Genomic DNA, 18,692 nt, shown 5'->3' on the forward strand with positions numbered 1-18,692 from the left:
CTGGGTCTCCCTGTAAAATAAAAAAGGGGTGCCGCGCGGAGCCCGGGAGCGACTCTGTGGGTTCTCTGTCCTACTAACCCCAAGAGCCACCCTCCGACCTCCCACCTGGGCTGTGCGGGCTGTAACCCTGGCCAGCAGTACCGGGGCCGGGGGGCAGGTGGAGGAGAGACTGGGCGCGCACGCTCGAGGCCACGCACCTCCACATCCTCCTTCGGGAGTCAAACCTTCGTGTTTTACCGAAAGTGGAAGAGACATCGCCTTGCGGCAAGACACAGGAGAGGAGACTAGAGCCTACCTGCCCGCCATGAACACCTTCCAACCAGCCTCCCGTTTCCAGCCTCCCTCAGCTCCGTTCTCAGAGGCCCATGGAGCCCTGCAGCCTTTCTGGGCTGTGAGGGTAAATCATTCCCCTTCCTGATGGCCTCCTCCCCTGCAGCTTAGATCCTTCCTGGCCAGCTGCCAGCAGGAGGGCGGCACGGGGCACACCGTCACCAGAAGAGCTGCTGTACATGGGGGGTGGGGACACAAACACAGCAGTTCTCTGCAGCAAAACACACACACACACACACACACACACCCTACACATATTGCAAACTCTTTGGAAGGTTACCACTGCTTGGGCACCTAAAAAACACGGATTTAGGGACATCTGGGTGGCTCAGTGAGCTGAGTGTCTGACTTCAGCTCAGGTCATGATCTCACAGTTTGTGGGTTCAAGCCCCGCGTCGGGCGCCATGCCGATAGCTCGGAGCCTGGAGCCTGCTTCGGATTCTGTGTCTCCCTCTGTCTGTCTGCCCATTCCCTGCTCGTGCTCTGTCTCTCTCTCTCTCAAAAATAAACACACAAAAATAATAATAATGAAATAAAATAAACAAACGACACACATTTGTACTGTTTTCCTCACAGATATGAATAGATCTTGCCCAAAATGGGGGGGGAGGGGTGGTGCTGAGGACAAAGGAAATATGTGTGTGTTGCAAAGAAGTCAAACGAAGAATTCAAAGAGCATGGCCATTCCATGACAACCGCGAACCTTGCACCTGGAAGAGAGTGTACTGGGGTTCCTGACTATCTGCCAATATGGACTGCCGTGAGGCAGTTTCTAGCACTTTTTTTTTTTTTTTTAAAGCACTCTTATCATCAAAAGAAAAAGTCAAGGGGCGCCTGGGTGGCTCAGTCAGTTGAGCCTCTGACTCCTGATCTCAGCTCTGGTCATGATGCTGGTCATGAGATCGAGCCCCACGTCGGGCTCTGTGCTGAGTGTGGAGCCTGCCTAAGATTCTCTCTCACTCTGGTCCCCTCCCCACCGGGGGGGGGGGGGGGGTCTTGCATTCTCTAAAATAAAATAAAATAAATTTTTTTAAATAAAAATTTTTTAAATAAAATGGTTACAAAGGTAAACTTTAAAAAAGTCAGAATCAATTAGGTATATATTAAAAAACAACAATCTAAACCATGCCCTTCTGCCCTTTCCTTTTCACACACAATCTGAATTTCAATTTTTTTCCAAGAAGAGTCATTAACTCTCGTAAGGAAAGAATAGAAAGGTACAATTCTTCACAAACTCTGGTCTTATTTTCTGTGTGAAGAAAATCCATTATCAATGGCATAAAATGCCATAAAACTGAGAAGCCATATGTTTCTGAGTTTACACGCATTTTTTCCTGAGAAGGGGGTGGATCCATTTATCAGATGCTCACGCAGAGCCCTGGTGCTCGAGAACCCGCGTCTGGGGTCACACTCCTCCCGGGGGGGTCCAGGTGGCACCAGTCCCGGGACCCTGGCTAAACGACTCCCCACTTTCTGGTGACGGTGGACCAATGTCCCTACGTACTGCACTCGGCAGCCACCATCACCAGCCTCACCAGTCCGGGGAGACTTTCGCAAACAGGTCACAAATACTTTAGAAAATAAGAATGTAACAGTATTTGTGAGGCTAAACATAAACATCAAAACGTCGTCCTCCACAAAGACGGGGAAGCAACAATACTAATTCTCAGATGAGAAAGAAGAAAAAATTCAAACTGTGCTAGAAATTAGTTGGAACAGCAGTTTTAAATGCCTTTTAAAGTAAAAAAAAAAACAAAAAAAAATACTGGATGTGGTAAAGTCAATCTGTGCTGCCCTCTGCTGGCTAAATAAAGACACAGTTAAAAGGTTGACAACTAGCCAAGTTGGCCGATAAATTAAATGACCTTTAGAACATGTACGGGGAGAAAAAGAGGATCTTCATGTTTTACCTAGGACGGGCCATGCCCTGCTGATATTCACCAGTACTTCTGTCTTATTTTCTGAAATGGTTTTCTTAATAATTAAAATTGGTTTGCCCTTTGTCCGCACACTGGCTCAGCTGCGGGAACAGGTTACCAGCTGGTAGGAACTTGTATCGTACACGTGATAAATAATATATTAACTAGAGTGGGTTACAGAAGGAAACCAGGAGTGCGTGTGTGGGGAGCAGGCTTACGAAAGCACCGAATACGGTGGGGAGCACAGGATCGCCGAGGTGAAACCCGGGCCACAGTCACAACGCCCCCAAGACAGAAACACCACGCAGGCCCTCCCTCTTCTACGATTCTGTGACATACGAGACGCATTTATGTTCTTCTCTCAATGTCCTGCTTCCCATTCCTCTCCGTGAAGACCAGTAAAACTACACAGCCCCGGCAGGATTTGATGACCACGGCCACCTCTCTGTTTAGAGGCCCGAGCTTGGGGACCCAGGCTGAGGGCCCCCTCTCCCCCCATTGCCTGTGTCTCCTTAGGAGAAGGTCTCACCAACCTGGGAACCTTAGGTTAGAGAGCCTAACACACTTGGAAAACCTGTTCTCCCATTTTCTAGCTACTGGTCACACACACATGGCTCATTATTTTAAGAAGGTTATTTGCTGGGGCCCCCGGGTGGCTCAGTCAGTTAAACGTCCAACTCCAGATTTCGGCTCAGGTCATGATCTCGCGGTTCATGGGTCTGAGCCCCACATCAGACTCCACGCTGGCCGTGTGGAGCCTGCCTGGGATTCTCTCTCTCTCTCTCTCTCTCTCTCTGCCCCTCCCCAGCTTGTTCTCTTTTTCGAAGTAAAGAAATAATAACAACAAAAAAATAAAACAAGGTATTTGCTGAGGACTCTGCATTCATTCAAAAAGGGCTTGAGTTTTCACTGTGTGTTCAGCCTAAACAATGCCTGTTGAACGGTGCTGCCGACCCTCCAGCTGTGCACTGGGGCCACAGAGATGGGGACACTGTCCTCCCCGGCACATGACAGGGATGGGAGGACCCAGGGGTGGCAGCAGTCACAGATGCCAGCACGCGGTGTGCTAAGGACTAATCCGGGAGGCCAGGCGCTTCTAGCTCTCAGTGGAAGGATGCCCCCAATCAGTCCCTGGGAGAGCAGGGGGGCAGTCCACAAAAGCGGAGTGACTTCTGGGAAAAATCCTAGTGGCGTTCCCTGGTGTTAAGGAGGAGATCTGGGCAAGGTCCGATACCACCCTGGGCTACAATCCTGAAGGATGCAGACACTGGCCATCAGGGTGAGGAGGTGCTGTCCGGGAGAGGAAGGGCACCTTCAGACGGCAGACCGGGCGAGAGGCCCTTGGAGGCCTGGCTCTTCCTGCCACGTGCACGGGGCACAGGGGCATCTCTGTGCCCACACAGCACTGTCTCATCCTTCCCGGGATGTGGCCCCCAGCCGAACTCCCCTCCCCCAAACAAATCCTCAGTCCAGACACTCTACTCTTTTTCCAAGCTAATTTTATATCCAAAGTCACCCCGGTTGCTGGAGTGTATATACTTTTCCCAGCCAGGAAACCTACCTGAAAAGAAGTCTGCATGGAAGAGGGACCCATTAAATGCAAGTTCAGAGATAAAAAGACGGGAAGGTTGGGGCGCTTGGGTGGCTCAGTTGGTTGATTTTGGCTCAGGTCATGACCTCACGGTTTGTGGGATCGAGCCCCACGTCAGGCTTCGTGTTGACAGCATGGAGCCTGCTTGGGATTCTCTCTCTCCCCCTCTCTGCCCCTCCCCTGCTCATGTTCTCTCTCTCAAAATAAACAAACAAACAAATAAACAAACAAACAAAGACAGGAAGGTCCAAGCAGGTAACAGGCTCACGGAGCCGTCAGAGTCTCGTGAGGTCTGCCACGTTAACTAAAGGCGTACACACTAACGCACGACAGTCAATCGGGTAATTTTTAAAAGCACCTTATCAGTTTGCAAAGACACACAGATACTGTCCCAGAAATACAGAATCGCTCTTGGCACACAAACAGCCACGGAGCAGAGCAGGGGACCCTCCTACCATCACCACCCATCATCGTCATTTCGCGACGAGGCAGGCTCAGGACACAGGAAGGGTGTCAGGAGCCACGCCCACCCTGGCCTGCCGAGAGCGGGCCCAGCGGGGTTCTTCCCGCGGCTGATCTGCTCTCCATGCTCCCTCCTCCTGCGGGACGCACGCTCTGCCCACGGCAACCAGACGGCAACACGCGGCGTGGGGTCCGGCATGACTCCCCAGAACTCTGGCGTGGCCTAAATGAGAGCACCTCTACTGAAACAAGTCTAAGAGCCACAAAAGGTGGGCCAGTAAGAGAGTCTCCCTGAAGGTTAAATTCCAGTCTTCATGTTTGTTTTTATCAAAGTAAACTGCTTATGAAATAAAGCATGGAAACTAAATGATCACCCAGAGTACTTTTAACCAAAGAAAGGATCACCTCATTGAAGGCAAAACACACCAAACTTACTTTCTTCTTGTTTTCAATTTTTTAAATATTTTACTTTAATTTCCTTTTCTTTCTTTTCTCTTTTCTTTTCTTTTTTTTTTAAAGTACGCCCATGCCTGGTATGGAGCCCAGTGTGGGACTTGAGCTCACGACCCTGAGATCAAGACCTGAGCTAAAATCAAGTCAGACACTTACCCGAATGAGCCATCCCGGCACCCCTGAAGATTTTATTTTTAAATAATCTCTACACCCAACATGGGGTTTGAACTCACAACCCTGAGATCTAGAGTCACATGCTCCATCGACTGAGCCAGCCAGAGGCCCCTCTTCTTGTTTCTAAATTAGAGAAGAAATACAGGATTACTGTGTTCCCGGGAGAGGCCCAGGGGACAGGATATAAAACACAAAACATACAAGTCCCTTCTTACGGCCTGCATAACACAGGTTAAATGGTATGTGCTTTTCTACAGGTTACTTTTCTCATTTAATAGGCCTTGGACATTTCCCTGTGTTGGAGCGTATGGATCTCAACTTTTGGAAACCGGTACACCGCACGGCAAAGTGTGTGCCGCACTCCCGTTTCCGACTGATGACCTTGAAGTTGCTGCCACAGGCTGAGCTAGATCAGCGTCTCCACCAGGCTTTGCGTGCTTGCGCAAGGGTGTCTGGGGAAGACAGTGGGGAGGGCTGAACTACAGAGCGCTGGTGTGGGCACTGAACTCTGTGTCTTGAATCCCTGTAGACTTGCAGAGAAGTGGCAACAACATGGAGTGCCTGAGTCCCCATCTCCCCGTCCCCACCCCCCCCACCCCCCACCCCCCGCTTCCCCCGCTTCCCCCAGCACCACCTTCTTTCTCCGCCTTACGTAACCCCAGCAGTTACTGCAACCAGGAAGTTAACGCTGGCTGGGCGCGGACAGGCAGCCACACTCCCAGGGACGCCTCCAGCTCTCTCACTACCGTCCTTTCTCCTGGATCTAATCCAGGAGTCCCCCTGCCTGTGGTCGTCCTGTGTCCTCAGTCCCCGGTCTGTGACAGCTCCCTGGTCCTTGTGTCTCGTGGACTTGAGCCCTGGCAGAGGACCGGCCCCTTAATTTGTAGAAGGTTCCCCAGTTTGGATTTGTTGGAGGTTTTCTGATTTCCCTGAGGTCGGGCACTTTGGCCAAAACGACACAAGAGGCAAGGTCGTGTTCTCAGCGCGTCATGTCGGAGGCCCGTGACCTGGCTGAGTCCATTTACTAGTGACGCCAACCTTGAACGTGTGGTAAAGGTGAGCAGTGGGTTTCTGTAAAGTGATGTCCCTGTGTAACTGGTGAGTGCGCGTGGGAGACGCTCTAGAGGGGGCGGCCACCCAGCAGTCCGTCGTCCTTCCCTGCCCGTTCACCTTGGCGCCAACGGCCCGCTGCTTCACGTTGGCTCCTGTGGCTTGCAACCCGTTCCCAGCACTTTCTGAGCACTTCTAGACTTTCTGCCATCAGAAGAGTTTCGAGGCGGGTTCACTGTGTACTTTTCCCTGCCCCAGCCCCGCGATCGACCATTTCGCCAACGATCCCCGGCTTTTAGTGGACCGTGGTGCTGATGGGAAACCAAGGTCTGGGCAGTACAACCACGGGCCGTGGTACTAAACTGCCCCCTCAAATTCCACACCACACACTACGAGGATGTCCGCGTCCCCCAACTCCACCAACGCTCCTTTGCACTTTGGTAATCTGACGGCTATTATAATTTGTATTCCCCCGTTTACTAGGAATAGCCAACACTTATTGTTATTGGCTATCTATGCTTCTCCCGTGAACTGTTCCTATCTTTGGTCCTCTTTTCTGTTCGTCTTTTTATTAATTTGCAGGTACTCTTAGTATGTTTTGGATAGTAATCCTTTGCTTGTAAGCGTTGCAAATATTTTTTCCAACTGCACTGTCTTAACTTCTATGAGACATCTTAACTTTTTGACTTGTCACACAAAACATAAACAATAGAAATTTATATGTTAAGTTCATTCATATGAAGTCTGTAAATTATTTTTTCTTTTATGATCTGGGTTTTTGTGATCTTATTAGGAAATGGTGTTCCTTCCCAATGAAGTTGTAAAAATATTCACTTTAAAATTTACATATACACATGTATATATGTGTATATATGATATGTACTATATATGTTTACATATCTTTGTCATTCTATACTTAAAACAAAAACCTTCAAGTCAATTACCAAAGTATATACGATACATATGTACACATACACAAACATGTATATAAAGTATATATACTTTTTTTAATGTTTGTTTATTTATTTGGGGGGGAGAGGGGAGAGGGAGAGGGGCAGAGAGAGAGGGAGACAGAGGATCCGCACTGACAGCAGAGAGCCTGATGTGGGGCTCGAACTCACGAACCGTGAGAGCATGACCTGAGCTGAAGTTGGACGCTTAACTGACTGAGCCACCCAGGTGCCCCTGAAGTATACATGCTTTGATCTATACTCCATCTGGAGTTTTTTGGTTCCTTTAAGTACAGAATGACAAAGGAAATCTGAATTTTTAAGCTTTTTTCTGACTGGATAGTCAAGTGCCATCGCCATTTGTCAAGAAGCACATCCTTTTCCCGCTGATGGGAGACGTCACCACGGTCAGGACAGGCAGTGACTAAAAGCACAGGCCCAGGAGACAAGTGCCCACAGGGCGGTCCTGGACGTCCCACCTTCTAGGCTCTGTGTGTGGAAGCTGCTTCCTCTTTCCATGCCTCTTAGTTTGCTCCTCTAGGAGATGGAGAAAACCCTCCCACTCCACAAGGTTATCGTGAAAGTCCTTGGAACAGTGCAGCCGTCCAGGAAGCCCTGAATACATGACAGCGATTATCGTCACAAACCAAATTTGTACGACAAGCACTGGTCTGTCTAGCCAGTGTTATCCACAGCAATACTAAAACGTGAGGCATATACGTCATTTTAAATCTAGCAGCTATGTCAAAAAACTAAAAGAACGGGTAAAATGATCTTTAATAATAAATTTTTAACCCAACATAATCTGTGACACTTCAGCATACAACCAATTTAATGAATAATTAATAGGACATTCTGCATGATTTTCTTTGTACTAAGGTGTCAAAGTGCAGTGCACGTTTTATACCAGGGCACACTTCACGTTTCCAACCACGGCTGGTCAGCGCTGGGGCCGGGGCAGGGGTGGCCCGGACCTCTGATGCGGTAGGATCACATGCGTGTGCCTGTGCACACGTGTGTGTGGAGGAAAAGTGCCCAAATGACGGAACATCCATTCACGACTGCAAAAAAATCTCTTGGAAAACTAGAGGCAGAGGAATGTTCTTGTCACAGGATGAAGGGTACGTACAATTTGTACTGCACGTTATATACTCTGTAGGGAAAAGGTGAAAGCTTCTCCATTAAGACGAAGAAGAAATCTGCCTTTGAACTCAGCTAGAGGATTTTCCAGCCCAATCTTTCTCAACCAGGGAGCCCGGGAGAATCGTAATGCCCTAGCTAGTTACACAGGGCAAGAGAAGACATAAGGAATGGAAAGAGGTTAGGAAAAGAAAGAAAGAAAGAAAGAAAGAAAGAAAGAGAGAGAGAGAGAGAGAGAGAGAGAGAGAGAGAAAGAAAGAAAGAAAGAAAGAAAGAAAGAAAGAAAGAAAGAAAGAAAGAAAGAAAGAAAGAAAGAGAAACCATCATTATATCACAGTTGGTTTGACCACACAGAAAAGGTAAAAAACCTTAAAGATAAACTCCTACAATCACTGACGGGGTTGAACAAGGCTGCTGGTCACAACAAAATCGCTACACAAAGCACAAATGCATTTCAGTAGATTAGCGCCCCACAGGAAGCAGACACTACGGAACAGCAGACAGAACTGATCTGTCAACAGTGTGCAAGAGTTTTACCAAAAGAAATCCTAACACGTACTTGGAAGACTTTAAAGAGGCCATAATAAACGAAGGGAGAAGCTGTATTCGTGACTCCTACACGAGAGACGTCAGTTTCTTTCCAGAAGCTCTCGGATTTGCCGCTGCTGCAAACTACAACGCCTGCAGGTTTCACCGGTTTGTTTCAGGGATTAGAAGGCAGTGCGGTCCCGCGTGGGAAGAACGAGAAGAGCCAAGGCAGAGCCCCACACAGACGTAAGTGCACGACCGAGGGGCCACACAGATCATGGGGGCGCGCTGGGGGGACCCGCAAACTGAGTTTTCTACAAGAGCTGCCTGCTGGGGATGTGCCCTTCCCACAAATACCAGGAAATGTGAATATGAAAGGTCAGAGCCGCGTCTGTAGCAATAACCCAACACTGGAAACCACCTAAATACCCATCAAGAGTGGAGATTTGTAAACACTGATACATTCAAACAATGAAACATCACACACACGCAAAAATGAACAAACCAGCTCCCTGAAACACAGTGGGGCAACCTCATGAACATAATGCAAGTGAAACAGCCTTCAAAGTCACAAGAAAACTTTACTGAACGAATTTTACATCAAACCCAAAGATAAGAAGGGTTAAGGACACGTCAAGGCACTCTCTAATGGGCAAACTCAGAACACAAACTTCCCACATAGCCTTTCTTAGGAAACTTCTAGAAAATATGCTTCCGCAGACTTAAGGTAAACCCAAAACAGAAAAGGCAAGGACCTACTAAGAAAAGGTGCTCCAACCAAGAGGGAAGCCCAGAACGACGGGTAGCGAAGTCAAAACAGAGGCCACGCCGTAGACAAAGAGAAACCTCTCTGGATTTGAGCAGGACGGGGGGCACTGTCCAGGCACAGACAAGGGACTGATGTGTCCAGGCAGGCAGAAAACATGCGAGAGGAGCTGAGGGCAGAGGGGGAGTATGTTAGAAAGCAACTGGTGATTTCAAAGAAACCCAGGCAAAGGACAAACTGGGGCAAAGAACAGCTCCGGGAAAAGCAGACTTGTACAAGAAAGGCAGTGTGGTCGGGGAGACCCGTGGCCCAGCAGAGAATACCGTGGTCAACGCCAAGTCAACAGATCGTGTCTGAAACAGGCAGTCGCAAAGCTGTCGGAGAATTGTGTCTTAAATTGGAAATACCTGGTGTGACAAATAAACAGCTGATCAAATTTCAGAACGGCTGCACCAGGGCAGGTCTGGGGTGGGGTGGGGGTGGGGGGGACAGGGGGCTGTTCCTTTTCATCAGTTAGTGCGACCATTTTTTTTTTTCCTTTCCTCCAAGATGGCAAATGTTTGTTTGCATTCGTTAAACAAGGGGGCTGAAAGATGCGGTGCATCTGAATTTAAAAGATCAAACGCAATCAGTGCTGGTTACCTCGTGGGTTCCACTATTTAGATGAAAACGACAATACTTGAAAATTGCTTTAATCTGAAAATGGTATCAACGCTCAGTTTCCTCAAGGGAGAGTGGTTTTTTTTTTTTTTAATTAAGATATAATTTGCAAACCGTAAAATTTACTTTTTCTAAGTGTGCCACTCAGTGGTTTTAGTGCATCCACAAAGGCACGTGACGGTCACCACTATCTAATTCTAGGACGTTTTTATCGCCCCAAAAAGAAAACTCCATTCCCATTAGCCGTTACTCACTGCCCGCTGCCCGCACCCCCAGTCCCCGACAACCACCAACCTGTTTGTGCTTATGGGTTCGCCTGCGCACGGCAGATGGCCTTTTGTGTCGGGCGTCTACCCCTTAACGTGTTTTCGAGACTCAGCCCTGCTGCGGCACGGATCAGCGCTTCATTCCTTTACGTGGCTCAATACTATTCCACCGCAGGGCTGCGCCTTACTCTGTCCATTCTACGGGGGAGGAACAGCCAGCTGCCAGAAATAATGCTATTGTGAGCACTCACGCCAATTTCCACATGGGGAGTGACCTTCTAAACTACGCAGGTGCATCGCCGTCATAGGAACAAATCTTGCAACGTTTTCTAGTTTTCCATCTGAATCCCACCCGCTCTTCCAAGTGCGCTGCCTCTCCCACGGCGCTCTCCCATCGCCCACCATGCCCCGTACGTAGGAAACAAACTCAGAGTGTTGACTCGCATTTACGAGTTTCACTTCTGACCATTTGATGGTTCTGTGATCTAAGATTCCCATTCCCAAAGATGAAAAGCGTCTGCCGAGCCAGCTTCACACGCTTTTAATAATCGCGTTAGGTATTCCATCAGCTCAGTATAAACACTCCTCATCCCACTGTAGAATGGACGGTTCACACCGTCCTGGGTCAAAAGGAAAATATTTAAAGATCAAACAAGTTTAACAGCTTTGTAGGAGGGCATGGAGAAAAAGCTACCTGGAAAGTTCATCCTTTAACTCGATTAAAGTAATGCATTACAAGCGCCAATCGTTTATGATAAACTCAACGGATCTTTCCAGCATGGATCCTTCTGGTACTTCTACTACTTGGAGGAATACAAAATTAGTATGAGAAGCAGGGAAGATCCAATTCATTCACTGGGTGTTCTGGGCTTCGAGAAAATGCCCAGCCTTCACCGGGTACGAAAACGATGAACATCGTGGCGTGCCATTCAAGCGGTTCTCTGAAAACTCAAAGCCTCAGCGCAGGTGGGGGCGGGGAACGCGCGTTTCTGCCCCGGACATCCACTCCGCTGCACAAGCGCTGCGTACCTCCTGCCTGTCTCCTCTGCTCCCTTTCGGCCTTTCTAATTATACATCACCCCTTTCTCTGTAAAACCACAAGACGAATGTTACAAAATCTGTGCACTCCACCCATCCTTTTACTCAGCTGACAGAGAACAAACCGAACCAGTGGGGACGAAGCCATCACACCACAGAGGAGCTGGGGAGGAAGGCGGGCCGTGCCCGCTTTTTGTCGTGAGGCAGGGCGACGAGGGCACGGGTGGCACCACAGAAGTCGGCCGGACTAAGCTTTTTTCTTGGCATCTGTTACTGGTTTTTAAACAAACCGAGCAGAAACCACTGTGGTAACATCTCATCCCCTTGTTCCAGAAGGCAGTGGTTTCAGTAAGATCCGAACAAGAAAACTCTACTTTTGAAAGGGCGTTCCTTCAAGATTTTCTTCAAGCTCTTACTGAAACTACTGTTTAGACGTTTATTCCCTTAAAAAAAAAAAAAAAAAAAAAATCCCTTCCAGCCTCAAAAATATTCCTACCAGGTTTAGAGGCCGGTCTCGGTTTGCAGAAGCAGCCCTGACCCGGGGAAACCCTTACCAATGCTGCCCGAAGCATTTCTCGGCCTGCTTCCTCTGGGTCTGAAAAGGGACAGCCAATCAAGTGCCGGCACAGCTCACATGCCCGGAAAAGGGAGAGCATGACAGGGGCACACAGTGGCATCTATCACAGGAAGCCGGGGCGGCACTGTGGGCAGCAGGGCCGGGGGGTCCCTCTAACGCGGTAGGCGGTAGAGACAGAGGCAGGCAGGCTGCTCGGGGACATGTTTTGGAGGCAGGATGAACTGGAAAATGAAAGGAGGGAGTCAGGGTTGATTTCCCGACATCTGACCTGCACATCTCTGTGGACAGACCTGCTATTTCCCAGGACGGGGAGAGCTGTGTCACCCTGAGTTCACGGGAGACCCCCTTCAGACACCCCAGAGGGATGGTAAATGAGGCAGCAAGCTGGCCGAGCCCGAAGCCTGGAGGGAGGGACAGGGCCAGAGACAGCCCACTGTAGTGACTGGGGTAGTCGTGTCCCAGCAACGGCCAGGCACTAAACCGGCATTCCCGGGAAAGAGCAGGGCTGGGTTCCTGCGAGCCCCCTGATCCATTTTCTCAGCCGTCAATATCCAGGCTCACCTGAGGTGTGTTTCCGTTTAAGGGCATCTTGTTTAGTCTACGTTGTTGATTCGCCGACACTGAACTCAGGTGTGGAGGAAGCTCATCTGCCACATCTCGGTGGGGCACACCAGAGCCTCCCTGCACTCGGGGACACGGACAGCACCTCAGCACTGGGCTCGGGGCTGCCTGAAACGGCGAAATCACCAACACAAGGGGGAAGACACAGCACTAAACGGGCCACAAAAAGGACCCTGTTTATGGCAGGGGGAGTGGCGACTGGGGGGCAGGGTGGTGCCGTGTCCCCCGCCGCCACCGAACCCTCAGGGGCGCCAGGCAGTTTCCACTTGCCCGCACGTGTTCCCAAGCACGAAAGCACTGCTCTGGGGACTGATCTGGGGTTACAAATAAACGTTAGAAGGCAGATTCACGAATATGGAACCCACGAGTAACGAGGAAGGGCTGTATGGACGTAGGAGACTTCGAAGGAAGGCAGCACGTGACGCTGCGGGTTAGGTCAGACCGGAATTCCCAAGTTCAGAAGATCCGATCAGCAGGGAAGAAACCGTGAGAAACGTGACCTGCTTTACACGTTCGCCACCTTTTCCCAGACGCTCCACGTCAGGCGACTCCTCCGCCCCTTCCCCCCGCGACAAAGCTGGTGGTGTGGTCTCCACTCGCTGACTCCTTTCTCTACTCCCCGTAGTTCAGAGCGTGCAAGGCAAAGAAAGAAATTTTATCTAGTGCTCCCTCTGGCTGTAAAGGAAAGAGCTTTACCAGATGCGTTTCGCAGTGAGTTTCACAGAAGTCACCTTTTAAGAGGATCTAATTGAAGTAAAGTCTCTATCATCAATCACCGGGTTTCAGAGCCACGGGGATCAGAGCTGCTGCCCCCGGGAACTTTGCAGGCACGTAAGTTAATTTGTAACTTTGACCACGGAAATGCGAATAGTGCCACAAACCTCCCCTCACCAAGTGCTCGTACAGATGAACTTTTACCCTCAAAGTGTAAAATGCCCCATTAAATGCAAAGCGACAGGTAGCACACTGTAAAACAGCTTGTTTGCTTAGTACCAGACAGTCCTGCCCAGGGGCACCTGGGGGGCTCAGTCGGTTGGGCGTCCGACTTCGGCTCAAGTCACGATCTCACGGTGTGTGAGGTCGAGCCCCGCGTCGGGCTCTGGGCCGACGGCTCGGAGCCTGGAGCCTGCTTCGGATTCTGTGTCTCCCTCGCTCTCTGCACCTTCCCCACTCATGCTCTGCCTCTGTTGCAAAAACAAATAAAAAATTTAAAAAAAAGAAAAGAAAAAGGAAAAAGACAGTCCCGCCCCAAAGTCATCTATAATGTTGGCTGGGAAACAGTGACATCAAGAAAAAAAAAAAAAAAAAAAAGGGTGCACTTACCCCTCCCACCCCTCCCCCCCCCACCAAAGACTGACCCCTCCATCCCCAAAGGCCTTAGGCGCGTGCTGGAGTGAGCGAGGGGAGTACAGGGCGAGCACCCAGGAGCGTGAGGACACGGAGGCCAGGCTTCTCATGCCCCCCGCCCCCCCGCAAGGCTGACAGACAGTAAACCCAGGATCACACAGCTGCTGGCACCCGTCGTCAGCCACACGGGGCTTCCGCGAGGTCCCGGGGAGTCTTGCAGGAGACCCCAAGCATTTAATTAAGTAGTACTAACAATGAGGATGGAAAACAGCACGTAACAAGGCACTAAGCAGACTCAATCGGCGACTTCCCACACTGCAACTATGCAAAGACCAACGTCCCCAACTTTCAGTTACTGTTGACCCCTGCCACCTAACTCGCGTGCGGACGTGAACTATGGATTCTTCAGAGTAACCTTCAATCAATACCTTGATTCCAAAGTAGATCATCTACCTGGGAGTTCAAGCACCCAGAACCCCCAAACAACAGAACTGTTCTCAAAAGATTTTATAGAAAAATCCCTTAAAAACAAACAAAATGCTAACAGGGTCACCTGGCTGGGCGCGTCGAGCATGCGACTCTTGATCCCAGGGTCGTGAGTTCAAGCCCCACCCTGGAGGTGGGAGCTACTTAAAAATGAATGAAAAAACTGGGGCACCTGGGCGGCTCAGCCAGTGAAGTCTGACTCTCGGTCTCGGCTCAGGTCATGCTCTCCCGGTTGGGCTCTGTGCGGACGGCGTGGAGCCTGCTTGGGATTCTCTCTCCCTCTCTCTCCCCCTCTCAAAACAATAAGCATTCAAAAAATAAATAAGTAAATAAACAAACACCCCCCCCCCCCATCGTTAAAGAAGATTTACCCTGGGGTGGTGGTGTAGCCCAGTAGGGGGCAAACACCTTAGTAACAGGAGAGGGCGCCTCTCCCGCTAGGCCCACGGAGCGCGGCAGACTCTCCCGCGCGGGCTGAGTCATAAACGTCATGCACGAGAGCATGAACCGCAGAGAAGCTCCCCCAGACACACAGAGGAGCTCTGGAAAGGGGAGAGCGCAGGAGAAGCAGACAATGCTGACGGAACCTTCCAAAGGGCCCCTTCTCCCCCCAACCCTGCACGGGGCCCAGCCACAACGATTTATACTTGTAATTTTGTGCGAGGCTTTCTCCCCAATTTTAAGGAAGTTCAAAGCTGTGATTTTTTTTACTGCAAGAACAAGAAAAAAAAAATGTTTTCATTTACTCTGTGACTTTTTTTTTTTGGAGGGGGTAAATGCTGATTTTCTTATTTGATGCAAAATATGTTAAAACGTTCTGTAACAGACTGGCACGTTACGCTTACATTAAGTAAAAGCTTTTCTAACACTTATTTCGGGACTGTTGCATACCATTTGCACACACCAGTCCTTGTTACCTCTATTACATTCTACATAAAACATCTTCGAGGGAAAAGAAAAACCCTGCCGTACGACCCAGCCGTTCCACTGGTACTAACCCAAGACGCCCACACAATGACTTGCACACACACACTCACAGCAGCGTAATTCACGGTGGCCCCAAACTGGAAATAATCCACATCTTCGTGACAGGTGAATGGATGAATAAAATGTGGTCTAGGCAGATAGTAGAAATAAAATAACTCGGCAATAAAAAGGGAAGACTGACGGTCCCAACAATGATCTCACGCACTTCACGCTGAGTGAGAGCCAGGCGCAAGAGAATACATTGTGTGATCCCATTAATATAAAATTCTGGGGAACGCAGACTAATCTGTAGTGACAAAAGGCAGATCCGTGGGAGGGAGGGCTGGGCTGCAAACAGACAAGGGAGAATCTTCTCAGGGCAATGAAGTGTTCCCGGATCTTCACCTCTTCACCGTAACTGCGCCTCCACCGGGGCAAAAATCTGTCAGATAAATCTCATCAAACCGCACACTTCAAATGGATACAGTTTAAATAAAATAAAATCGTGAATGGATACAGTTTACCATAGGTAAGTATGCGTTAAATTAAAAAAAAAAAAAAAAAAAAACTACAAGAAAAGGGAACCCGAAGAGTTTCTTACAACAGTCAAGTGGGAATTAATGTATTCGTTATGACTAAAGACGTTTAAATGTCACCTCTGGTGTGTCAGACTGCTGTGGAGCCCATGAAGCCCTGGGCGGCGCCTGCTGGTGACGGCCACCGGTGCTGACAGTCCCCAGGCACCTGTGCGTGTCAACTCCCCAACTGACGTACACGGAGCACCTCACTGGACCCTTCATCTGACCCTGAGAGGCAGGTAGGACTGCGTCATTACCCCAGTCCAGTGGCCCTTAGAGAAGACAGAGAATCTGCCCAAGGCACAAGATGGCCAGTTGTAAATAAAATTTAGGCTGACCGATGAAGGATCTGTAACAATGCCTTTTGGCAAAATAGTGGGGGGGGGGGGGGGGAAGTTATGAAGCAAAAAAGTCAAGCTCCTTTCAACCACGGTGTCCCTGTCTGAACAGAGACGGTCTTCTCTCCTACCATAAACGATTTTAAAAACCTATCTGTTCACAACGACATCATGATTTGTGTGAACTCCCTCTCCCTCTCTCTCCGCCCCTCCTCCTTCAAAAATAAACAAACATTTTTTTTTTAAGCATGAGAAAAATGATGCCGACGACAATTCACGAAATTGAAGGCAGATGGGTTCCCACCTTAACTTTATTAAGAAGCCCTCATCTGAACTCAAGGGAGAAATGAAATTAGACGAAACACACTATCCACAGAAAACCAGCTTCTTCTATCTACAGCCTAAGGTCCCTGAGGGCTCTGCTCATGCCCAACCCCAGGGCCTGCACAGCGCCCAGCTCCCAACAGATGCTCAATAAATAGCTGTGAATACATGCAAACGGACCCGGGTTAAACGGCTACAATCTCCCCGCTGACTCACGCAGACACTAGACAAGATCTTAAACCGGTCAATGTTTAAAACGGTCAATGTTCACTCCAACACTGAGAGGAGAAAGAAAAGAAGATTTAAACATTGTATCAAAAAGCCAATGACTAAAAATCAATTCAATAAGGGGAGCCCAGCTGGCTCAGTCAGTGGAGCGCTGGACTCTTGATCTCGGGGTTGTGCGTTCAAGCCCCATATCTTGGGGGTGTGAGTTCAAGCCCCATGTTGGGAGTAGAGCCTACTTTAAAAAAAAAACAAGGAATAAAAATAAATTAAAAATAAAACACTTCAGTGTCGGGAGGGCAAACGAATACAATCAAACACTCGTGTGAGATGCAATTGTGAAAGTGACATCATACTTGCTGGAATCTAGCCTAAGAAAATACTCAGAAATGTGGGTGAAGTTTTACCACCAACGTTACAGGGATGACCCTGTCGTGGGACCAAAGTGGAAACTTCTAAATAACCAACAAGAGGGGTAACTAATTAAATGGTGGTGCACCCACACGTGCCGCGTTTGGCAGAGGCGGGCCGCCAGGGGACCCAGGCGTCCCTGCACGTCTCTTCGGCCACATCTGGTTGGTCAAGGAGACCACAGCGCAACTCGCTGGCTCCCAGGGGAGGGGGCCTGGCTTGTCCGCTGCTCGCTACCAAAGGTGCTTGGTCCTCGGCCCCTCAACTGCAGACGGATCCAATTCAAGCGCGGCCCTCGTCTGGGCCCGTCGCGTCACCCCGTGGGACTCGGGCCGGGGAGGCTGAGGTCCCGCTGAACGCAGCGCCGCTCGTGACCCACTGTCTCCCTACCTGCTTCCAGCCCCCGCAAGGCTGCGGCCGGCCAGCTGGCCTGCTGTCCTCTATGAGGATGGGGCCCTGCCCTGACAGATGCCGCTAAAACACTGTCCACATACACATTTTAATGGCCGAGAAAAGCACACCTGGAAAGCTACAACGGAGCCTGCAGAATGACTGGAGCCCATTTTTAGGTTTACTTTTTAATTGTACATTTTTCCAAAGGGACTTAGGCGGGCTGACAGCACAGAAAAAAAAAAAAACAAAAAAAAAAACTCTGCAGGAAATTACACCAAAATGTACACAAGTAACGAGCTAATTACACTCTTCCCTCTACTTGGCATTTTTGAAATCCTCCATTAGTAAGAATTTTCCAAAGTCCGCCCAAGTGGTAACAAAGTAAGAAGGACACACACGATGCCAGACAACCCTCGCAAGCCGCCTAACGCGGCCGAGGGTCAGGCTACCTTCCGGGAGCCCGGAGGGGAGGGCAGGCGGCCGGAAGACACTGGCAAGGTGACTGGGCTCAGTTCTCCCGCGGGCTCCCGCGCCTGGCAAGCCAGGTCCCAAGGGGCAGAGGGGAAGGATCTTTTCAGGCCGCTTCCCTTGCTGGACGGATCAGAGCGGTAAGAGCTTAGGCCTGAGCCCAGGGGCTGCCTGGCAACAGAACGACAGAGGGACGGCGTCTCTAAAAGGAACCAAACTAAAACCACAGACACCTGGGGAACCTGAGGTGGGGAGGCAGCTACGCCTGGTAGCTTTGATAAAGGAGGAAAAAAAAACAAACAAACCCCAACCTGGCTCTGTGGGGGTTTTTGGATTTTTTTCTTCTCCTTCGATCTGCTGAGCCTCTACTTAAAGACCTCTGCCAGAGGGCGCCTGGGGGGGTCAGCTGGTTGAGCAGACCATTCTTGATTTCGGGTTTCACAGGATCGTGAGTTCCACCCGGCTTGGGCTCTGTGCTGAGGGTGCGGAGCCTGCTTGGCATCCTCTGTCTCCCTCTCTCTGTCCCTTCCCTGCTCTGGTGCACACACGCCCTCTCCCTCTTTCTGAAAAATAAATCAATGTTAAAAGAAAAAAAAAAAAAACTAAAAAAACAAAACAAAACAGAAAACCC

General features: G+C 49.7%; 1 protein-coding gene and 1 long non-coding RNA gene across 2 annotated transcripts in view; both read right to left on the minus strand.

Moving 5' to 3' along the window:
• CYTH1 (cytohesin 1) overlaps nt 1-18,692 on the minus strand; it is a 78,513-nt gene that overhangs the window by 46,552 nt on the left and 13,269 nt on the right. The gene's annotated exons all lie outside the window — the stretch shown is intronic.
• On the minus strand, nt 10,816-18,099 carry LOC123604630. Its single transcript, XR_006715399.1, has 2 exons — nt 12,466-18,099; nt 10,816-11,376 (listed from the first exon to the last, which is right to left on the minus strand). It is a non-coding gene; the product is annotated as an uncharacterized LOC123604630 (long non-coding RNA).

This window comes from Leopardus geoffroyi, chromosome E1, assembly GCF_018350155.1.
Source record: "Leopardus geoffroyi isolate Oge1 chromosome E1, O.geoffroyi_Oge1_pat1.0, whole genome shotgun sequence".
NCBI lineage: Eukaryota > Metazoa > Chordata > Mammalia > Carnivora > Felidae > Leopardus > Leopardus geoffroyi.